Below are 10,562 nucleotides of genomic sequence, written 5' to 3' on the forward strand. Positions count from 1 at the left end.
ATATATATATAAAATACATATAATCAAATTTAATCTTTACTCATTCAAGTACCTGTTATAAATGCCCTATTTGCTAGGCATGAGATACACTACACTGAACAAAACAGTCACATCCTAGCTTTGAGTTTATAATCAGGTGGAAAACAGCAAAGTATTTGTTATAATGCAGCATATGTATTCCTGAAAAACCTCACATTCTGTTAAACTCAAAATAAAGTTTATGTTCTTTTAAAAAAAAAAAAAAAGCAAAGTGTCCAAGAGCATTCAGTTTTCTTGAAAAGGATTTTGTTTTTTTAAGATTTTATTTATTTATTTGACAGACGAGAGAGATCACAAGTAGGCAGACAGGCAGGCAGAGGGAGAGGGAGAAGCAGGCTCCCCGCTGAGCAGGGAGCCTGATGCAGGGCTCAGTCCCAGGACCCTGGGATCATGACCTGAGCAGAAGGCAGATGCTAAACCAAATGAGCCACCCAGGCGCCCCACTTTTGAAAAGTTTTAATAAACATCTTTAAAACATTCCAAGGGCATCTGGGTGGCTCAGTCAGTTGGGCATCTGCCTTTGGCTCAGGTCATTGTACCGGGATCCTAGGATCTAGCCCCACATCCGGCTCCCTGCTCCTCAAGGGCCCTGCTTCTCCCTCTCCCCCTGCTTGTGCTGACAAGTGAATAAATAAAATCTTGAAAAAAATTTTCAGGGGCACCTGGGTGGCTCAGTCGGTTAAGTGTCTGCCTTCGGCTTGGGTCATGATCCCAGCGTCTTGGGACTGAGTCCCAGGTCGGGCTCCCTGATCAGCAGGGAGTCTGCTTCTCTGCCCCTCCCCTGGTTGGTGCTTTCTCACTCTTTCTCTCTCAAATAAATAAAATCTTTAAAAAAAAAAAAAAAAAAACAAACTTCATAGTTGTGTTTACTGAAAAGATTTAGAAATAATGACCAACTCTGTAGCAATGAGTACCCCATCCCTAGGCACCCAGACTATACTTCTAAAACTCCATTTCCCACTAAAAGTAACCAAGCCTCCATTGAAAAATAATAGATTCTAAGCTGGGGCAGGTCAAGTACAAAGGTGAGTTTGGCTTTCATGCCAGAAAGCAACGAAGCTATATCTAATATGACTTAGAGTCATGTATACTTACAGTCATGCAAAAACGAATTATAAAGCAAATATGGGGACTCCAGGGAAAATCAGAAGAACACTTCTTTATATCATTTTTGCAACTTTTCTATAAATTTAAAATGTTAATTTTTTTAAAGGTTTTATTTATTTATTTGACAGAGAGAGACACAGGGAGAGAGAACACAGGCAGGGTGAGGGAGAGGGAGAAGCAGGCTCCCCGCTGAGCAGGGAGCCCAACGCCGGGGCTCGATCCCAGGACTACGGGATCATGACCTGAGCTGAAGGCAGACACCTAACAACTGAGCCACCCAGGCGCCCCAACATGTTTCATAATAATGCACAAAAACATTAGGGGCACCTGGGTGGCTCAGTCGGTTGAGCATCACCACCTCTTGATTTTGGCTAGGGTCATGATCTCAGGGTCATGGGATCGCCCTGCATCAGGCTCCAAGCTCATCAGGGAGTCTGCTTGGGATTCTCTCTCCCTCTGCCTCTCCCCCTCAGTCACACCTTCTCTAAAATAAACAAATCTTCACCAAAAACTAATGATGTAATATATGGTGATTAACATAACAATAAAAAATTTAAAAAAAAATAAAATAAAATAAACAAATCTTTCATAAAAATTTTTTTTAATTGGTAAATAAAGTGAGAAAAATTTACAACACACTTGTATTTGCAATTTCTTTACAATACAGTTGTACTTAAGATAGGTTTAAAGACATGGTTGATTTAAGTTACTATATGGGAACCCTATAGATTGACCCCATGCACTTAGTATTCATTTAAATCCATGGCATTTTAAGGGGCTCTCTGCTTGGCGGGGAGTCTGCTTCTCCCTCTGCCTCCTACTCGTGCTCTCTTTCTCTCTCAAATGAATAAATAAAATCTTTAAAAAATATAAATAAATAAAACAGGGGGCGCCTGGGTGGCTCAGTTGTTAAGCGTCTGCCTTCGGCTCAGGTCATGATCCCAGAGTCCTGGGATCGAGCCCTCCATCAGGCTCCCTGCTCTACGGGAAGCCTACTTCTCCCTCTCCCACTCCCCCTGCTTGTGTTCCCTCTCTCGCTGTGTCTCTGTCAAATAAAGAAATAAAATCTAAAAAGAAAATTTTTTGAATGAATGAATAAATAAATAAAAACAGGGCGCCTGGGTGGCTCAGTTAAGCATCTGCTTTCGGCTTGGATCATGATACCAGGGTCCAGGGATCGAGCCGCAAGTGGGGCTCTCTGCTCGGCAAGGAGTCTGCTTCTCCCTCCGCCTCCCGCTTGTGCTCTCCCTCTCTCTAATAAATAAATAAAACCTTAAAAAAAAAAAAATCCTTGTCATTTTTACCTGCCCTTTCATCACTTTTCACATATATCCCAAAGGTAATACCCAGATAAGGACATATATTATTTGTAAACGTGCCCCCAAGCACTCCAGATCTCAAATGAGATTTGAGAATGCTGTTAACTGGTGAAATAGAGAGGGGCGCCTGGGTGGCCCAGCTGGTTAAGTGTCTGACTCTTGAGTTCAGCTCAGGTCTTGATCTCAGGGTTTTGAGGTCAGGCCCTGCATTGGGCTCCACACTGAGGACAGAGCCTACTTTAAAAAAAAAAAAAAAAAAAAAAACTGGTAAAATGGAGAAAAGTACAGTGGGGAAAGAGGCAACCTTACTACAGGTACTTTACTACCAAATATTACTCAGAATTGGAATACATACTGCAAGAAAGCTAGAAGTATGAGAATAGAAGCTATAGAAGATAAAAGGGCTCTCCTTATGTGGACAATTACTGAAAACTCTCCACAAGGTTAAAAACAACACAAATAGAATGGAGTCTATTAGTTTTCCACAACTGGGCTTTCTTCTTGTTTAGCTATAACAAATTTATGAAAAGAGATGAGTAACACATGCAATATGGACAAAAACAAATGATCAATGAAAAAATACCTTATTCAATTCAATAAATATTAAATCTAATAGACATTTTAATTTTAGTACCTACTGTGTGCACTGGAGACAGACAGTCTCCAACCATACAGTTAAAAAAGCAGAGGGGACAGGGGGCATCTGTCTGGCTCAGTCGGTAGAGCAAGGGACTCTTGATCTCGGGGGTTGTGAGTTCAAGCCCCACCTTGGGTGTAGAGATCACTAAAAAAAATAAATAAACTTAAAAAAAAAAAAGAGGGGACAGCTTGTTTAGAAACACAGAGAAAGGCAGAAGCAATTAAATGACAGGTGAGGATTAACTATATTGGAGTCTCAGTCCCAGAACATGCTTTAAAGACAAAAATGTATTCTTTTTAAAGTTGTCAGTTATGGGGCGCCTGGGTAAGCTCAGTCGTTAAGCGTCTGCCTTCAGCTCAGGTCATGATCCCTGGGTCCTGGGATCAAGCCCCGCATCGGGATCCCTGCTCCGTGGGGAGCCTTCTCCCTCTCCCTCTGCTTGTGTTCCCTCTCTTGCTGTGTCTCTGTCAAATAAATAAATAAATAAAATCTTTAAAAAAAAAAAAAGTTGTCAGTTACTTTCAGCAGAATCCAAAATCTTTGCTTCGAACTCCTAATCCTTTTGTGAATATTATATTGGTCAACAAGTTTGATGAAAAACCCTGAAGAATGGGGAAAAAACTGGGTTGAAAATAAGCAGAGACTTCATAGCTAGAGCCACAGGGATGAAGCACAATTTAAAAGGCAGTACACTTCAGGGGTGCCGGGGTGGCTCAGTGATTAAGCATCCATCTGCCTTCAGCTCAGGTCGTGGTCCTAGAGTCCTGGGATTGAGTCCTACCATCGGGCTCCCTGGTCAGCGGGAAGCCTATTTCTCCCTCTCCTACTCCCCCTGCTTGTGTTCTCTCTCGCTGTCTCTGTCAAATAAATAAATAAAAATCTTTAAAAAAAAAAAAAAAAGAAAAGGCAGTACTTCTAGCTGCAGGTAAAGCACATAATCTGCCCAGAAACCTCGAATGATGGCCTTCAATCCTTACCTACAAACACTTTCTGTCATAGCCTGTTACGTTCAAATAGCTTCACTAAGGGGTTATTTTGGCCAGATTCTAACACAAGCTTCTCAAATTACCAGTGGTTAAAAGGACCAGATTTTTTATTTCCAGTGTACAACAGATTTTTTTTTTAAACAATCACTCCTTGCTGTTTATATATATATATTTTTTTTAGTAATCCCTACACCCAACATGGGGCTCGAACTCACAACCCCAAGATCAAGAGTCACATGCTCCACCAACTGAGCCAGCCAGGTACCCCATCAGATGAATTTTTATTAAATAATGCTTACTCCAAATTTTTATACTTATCTCTTTGTAGACCAGTAACAAACAGTTCACAAACCACTATTAGTCTACGAACCACCAATACTAGTCTACAGACCACACAATGTGGTGGTAACATAAATGTACAAAAAGAATATAAGCACTAAAAATGCTGTATATACACACTACAAATATTGGGGCACTCCATTGGCAACAAAAATACACAAGATGTTTTATACCCCACACAGATAAGGGGTGAGGTGCAGTACTATATAACTTTCACTATTACCCATGACGGAAGTTAACAGGTACCAGATTCACCCTCCCACCTCAAACAACTAAAAAAAAAAAATGGCCAAGAACATAAAACATTAGTTTTCAACACAGAACAGCTAGTAGCACAGGACACTGATCTGACAGAAGGGAAACAAATGAGGTAAGTACCATAACTGTCCCCAACTTACTGCTTAGAGAATTTTGTCCATAGCACAGAGGAACTCAAAAGGACTCTGTCTCATAAAATTGAGACAAGAGTCTGGGGTTTGGAGGCCTAGGTGGCTAGAATTTACAGAACAGAATGGAGAAGAGATAGCAAGCTCCAGATTATCTGCAGAAAGTTCCCTTCAGTCTTTGGCTAACTACTGATCAGCTTCTACATGAGAAAACTACTGAGGCTTACATAAGGGTTACTAGAAAAGCAAAGATGAAACAATCTTCAGAGATCACAAAGGGTCTAAAACAACTCACGTTCCCAATTGTCAGGGTAGAAATACCTGTACCACATGGCAAGTACCGTTTACTAACAGAGTTAATTAAGCTCCAGGCCTGCCTAACAAAACTTAAAGGCAATCTTCAAAAGGACTGAACTATTTCCAAGTAACTGCATCCCAACATCAAAATATATTCAATTTTTGCACTCAGCAATAAACCACACAATGTCTGATAAGTTATGTAAGTAAAAAATCATCAGGCAAACAAAGAAGCAGGAAATTAAAATCCATAGTGAGAAAAAGGTAATCAATAGAAACAGACCCAGAAAGGACACAGATGATAAAATTAGACAAGGACATTAAGGCAACTATTTTAAATGTAGTCCACATGTTCAAGAATGTAAAGGAAAGCATGAGCATGAGAAAAATAAAAGGTATTTAAAAAAAAAGTAGACTCAAATCACACTTCTGAAGACAAAAATACACTTGATAGGATCAATCAGACTCGGAAGAAAATTACTAGAAAAAAAATTTTTTTTGACAGAGACACAGCAAGAGAGGGAACACAAGCAGGGGGAGTGGGAGAGGGAGAAGCAGGCTTCCCGCAGAGCAGGGAGCCCGATGCGGGGCTAACCTGAGCCGAAGGGAGATGCTTAACAACTGAACCACCCAGGTGCCCGAAAATTACTAGAAATTTAAAGACAGCAGTGGAAACTCCAAAATGGAAACAGAGACTTAAAAAATAAATAAATAAATAGAACTTCGGGGTGCCTGGGTGGCTCTGTCTGTAAAGTAACTGACAAATCTCTCTTGATTTCAGCTCAAGTCATGATCTCAGGGTCGTGAGACTGAGCCCCATGGTGGGCTCCACACTCACTGTGGAGTCTGCTTGAGCTTCTTCTTCTCCCACTGTCCTTCCCCTCCTCTCTAAAATACTTTTTTTCTTAGGTTTTATTTGTTTGACAGGGAGAGACACAGCGAGAGAGGGAACACAAGCAGAGGGAGTGGGAGAGGGAGAAGCAGGCTCCCCGCAGAGCAGGGAGCCCAATGCGGGGCTCGATCCCAGGACCTTGGGAACACGACCTGAGCCAAAGGCAGACGCTCAACCTACTGAGCCACCCAGGCAATAAACTTTTTTAAAATAGAACTTCATGAGTCTGAAACACTAAGCAGACTAACATACATGTGGACTGGGGTCCCTGAAGGGATAGAGGTGGGAAAGGAAATATTTAAAGGAATGGAGTAAAGTATTTAAAGAAATGATGGCAGGGGCGCCTGGGTGGCTCAGTCGTTAATCGTCTGCCTTCGGCTCAGGTCATGATTCCAGAGTCCTGGGATCAAGCCCCATATCGGGCTCCCTGCTCGGTGGGGAGCCTGCTTCTCCCTCTGCCTGCCACTCCCCTTGTGCTCTCTCTCTGAAATAAAATCTTTAAAAAAAAAAAAGAAAGAAAGAAAAAAAGAAATGATGGCAAAGGCGCCAGGGTGGCTCAGCTGGTTAAGCGTCTGGGCTCAAGTTGTGGTCCCGAAGGTCCGGGGGTCTGGCCCCACATTGGGCTCTCTGCTCAGTGGGGAGTCCACTTCTCCCTCTCCCTCTGCCCCTCCCCATGCTCATGCCCTCCCTCTCTCAAATAAATAAAATCTTTAAAAAAAAAAAAAAAATGAGGGGCGCCTGGGTGGCTCAGTCGTTAAGCGTCTGCCTTCAGCTCAGGTCATGATCCCGGGGTCCTGGGATCGAGCCCCGCATCGGGCTCCCTGCTCAGCGGGAAGCCTGCTTCTCCCTCTCGCCCTGCTTGTGTTTCCTCTCTTGCTGTGTCTCTGTCAAATAAATAAAATCTTTAATTAATAAATAAATAAATAAATAAGAAGAGCACCTGGGTGGGTCAGTCTGTCTGTGTTAAGTGTCTGCCTTCGGCTCAGGTCATGATCCCAGCATCCTGGGATTGAGCCCCACATCGGGCTCCCTGCTCAGTGCAGAGTCTGCTTCTCCCCTCTCCCTGCCTGCTCATGCTCTCTCTAATAAATAAAATCTTAAAAAAAAAAAAAAAAAATGAAATGATGGCAAAAACAAAACACCATAAAAATAATAATAAATTTTAGGGGCGCCTGGGTGGCTCAGTCGGTTAGACGTCTGCCTTCGGCTCAGGTCACAATCTCAGGGTCCTGCGATGGAGCCCCACGTCAGGCTCTCTGTTCCACGGGGAGCCTGCTTCTCCCTCTCCCTCTCCTTGCTGCTCTGCTTCCTTGTGCGCTCTCTCTCTCTCACACAAAATTTAAAAAATAATAATAAATTTTAAAAACAAATGATGGCAGAAACCTTGCCGATTTTGATGAGAAGTATAAATCCACAGATCCAAAAATCAACAAACCCCAAGCAAAAGAATCATGAAGAAAAATACACAAAAGTATTTAACTGTCAAGTTGCTGAAAACCAGTGATAGATAAAAAACCACAGGGGCGCCTGGCTGGCTCAGTCAGTAGAACATGTGACTCTTGATCTCAGGGTGGTGAGTTCAAGCCCCATGCTGGGCATGAAGCCTACTTAAAAAAAAAAAAAAAGATATAAAATCAGGCAAAGGAAAAAGATACTTATATAATCATAGTAACAAATAATGATAGCCAATTTCTTGTTATAAACAATGCAAGTCAGAAGATAGTAAAGCAGTATTTTTAAAATACCGAAAGAAAAGAAATTATCAACCTATTCTATAGCTAATGAAGTTAATCTTTCAAATCAAGAAATAAATCCTCTTCATTCCTATAAAAGAGAGGATTCACCACCAATAGGCAATTTTAAGAAAAAAAGGAAATCTAAGCAGAGAGAGACACCTAGGTGGCTCAGTCGGTTAAGTGTCTGCCTTAGGCTCAGGTCATGACCCCAGGGACCTGGGATGGAGTCCCACATCAGACTCCCTGCTGCTTGTGCTCTGACAAATTCTTAAAAAAAAAAAAAAAAAAAAAGGAAATCTAGGCACAAAGAAAGTAATACCAGGTAGAATTTGGATCTACATAAATAAGAAGCATTGACAATGGTAAATGAGGGCAAATGTAAAACATTTTATTTTTTAATCTGTTTTTTTTTGAACTTTAATGAACATTTGGTTCATTTCTAGTTTTTGGCAATTATGACAGCTGATGTGAACATTGCTGTGTACGTATTCTAGTGGACAGCTACACATTTCTTTTTAGTACAAACTGAAAAGTGAATCAAGTTATAGGTGTTTTAGGGGTGCCTGGGTGGCTCAGTCATTAAACGTCTGCCTTTGGCTCAGGTCATGATCTCAGGGTCCTGGGATAGAGCCCAGCATCAGGCTCCCTGGTCAGCAGGGAGTCTTCTTCTCCCTCCCCCACACCGCCTGCTTGTGTTCCCTCTCTTGCTGTCTCTCCCAATGTCAAATAAATAAATAAAATCTTTAATATGTGTTTTAAAGATTTTAGAAGCAAAAACAAGCATTCCCAAAGTTATTAACATAAATATTTTAGCAATAAAATCACATATGGAAACATTTCTAAATAACTAGTTTTTAAAAAGCTTTCTCCATTGGGGTGCCTGGGTGACTCAGTTGGTTAAGCAACTGCCTTCAGCTCAGGTCATGATCCTGTAGTCCCGGGATCGAGTCCCACATCAGGCTCCCTGCTCAGCAGGGAGTCTGCTTCTCCCTCTGACCCTCTTCCCTCTCGTGCTATCTCTCATTCTCTCTCTCGAATAAATAAAATCTTTAAAAAATAAATAAAATTAAAAAAAATAAAAATAAAAACAAAAAACTGGGGCGTCTGCCTTCAGCTCAGGTCATGATCCCAGGGTCCTGGGACCGAGCCCCACATTGGGCTCCCTGTATGGCGGGGAGCCTGTTTCTCCCTCTCCTTCTACTGTTCCCCGATTGTGCTCTCACTCTAATAAATAAAATCTTAAAAACTTTATCTTGAACAGATTATTTTCAGACATCTGCTAGTGGGTTTACTACTGACAACCATTGTTTTTAACCTCCTAATGTGTTTAACAAAGAGCTAGGAGTACAAGCTATAAATATGTGTCAATTCTGCTATTCTCTTGCTATTTGTTTATCCTTGCATTATCACCTTCAATTCACCATTTCTAAGCAGAAATCTTTAAACACATTGTCCATTTTGTTTTTTTTTTTAAAGATTTTATTTATTTGACAGAGAGAGAGAAGGAGAGCAGGAACACAAGCAGGGGGAGTGGGAGAGGGAGAAGCAGGCTTCCTGCGAGCAGGGAGCCCGATGTGGGGCTTGATCCCGGGACTCTGGGATCATGACCTAAGCCAACGGCAGACGCTTAACAACTGAGCCACCCAGGTGCCCACATTGTCCATTTTGTAAGAGGTAGCTGAAACTAGAAAAAAAGTCTTACCTAAACTTATTGTGGCTATCATTTAGCAGTATATACAAATATTGGATCATTATGTTGCACACCTGAAACTACTGTCAATTTTATCTCATTTTTAAAAATCCTGGGGTGCCTGGGAGGCTCAGTCGTTAAGCGTCTGCCCTCGACTCAGGTCATGATTCCAGAGTCCTGGGATCAAGTTCCACACTGGGCTCTCTGCTAGGTGGGAAGCCTGCTTCTCCCTCTCCTACTCCCCCCTGCTTGTGTTCCCTCTCTCGCTGTCTTGCTATCGAATAAATAAAATGAAAGAAAAGAAAAAAAAAGAAAGGAAAGGAAAAGAAAAGAAAAATCCTAATGTTTAGGGGCGCCTGGGTGGCTGAGTCAGTTAAGCATCTGCCTTCGGCTCAGGTCATAATCCCAGGGGTCCTGGGATAGAGCCCTGCATCAGGCTCCCTGCTCAGTGGAAAGCCCACTTCTCCCTCCCCCTCTGCCTGCCACTCCCCCTGCTGTGTGCTCTCTTTCTGTCAAAGAAATAAAATCTTTAAAAAACAATTAAAATTAAAAGAAATCATGCTTAAAAATAAATCATAAATAATGCAACTGTCATAGTGTCAATCTCTGTATCATTACTAAAGCTTAATTCTTCCCTATTTTGGAGAACACTTCCTTAAGCTGTAATGTAAATTCCAAGAACTGGACTTTATCTTTCTAACTTTCCTTGTCCCGCATTCCATCAGAAGATGTAACAAGGAGCAAGGCTGGATGGGTGTGTACAGGAGCCATATTATTCTGTTTTAAGGCCACCTAAGGCTTTAAATTTTTATTCTGATGTGAGTCACTGAAGGTGTAACATGATCACATTTATTTTTTATATACTCTAATTGTAGTATAAAAGACAGTTTGAAGTAGATAAAATTAGAAACAAGAAAATCAGGGCACCTGGGTGGCTCAGTTGGTTAAGCGACTGCCTTCAGCTCAGGTCATGATCCTGAAGTCCCGGGATCGAGTCCCGCATGGAGCTCCCTGCTCAGCGGGGAGTCTGCTTCTCCCTCTGACCCTCTTCCTTCTCGTGCTCTCTATCTCTCATTCTCTCTCTCAAATAAATAAATAAAATCTTTAAAAAAAAAAAAAGAAACAAGAAAA

General features: G+C 41.7%; 1 protein-coding gene across 2 annotated transcripts in view; it reads right to left on the bottom strand.

Moving 5' to 3' along the window:
* NASP (nuclear autoantigenic sperm protein) overlaps positions 1–10,562 on the bottom strand; it is a 41,633-nt gene that overhangs the window by 18,777 nt on the left and 12,294 nt on the right. The window lies entirely within an intron of this gene.

This window comes from Callorhinus ursinus, unplaced genomic scaffold, assembly GCF_003265705.2.
Source record: "Callorhinus ursinus isolate GAN/ISIS: 27379988/994484 unplaced genomic scaffold, GSC_fseal_2.0 scaffold18, whole genome shotgun sequence".
Classification (NCBI taxonomy): domain Eukaryota; kingdom Metazoa; phylum Chordata; class Mammalia; order Carnivora; family Otariidae; genus Callorhinus; species Callorhinus ursinus.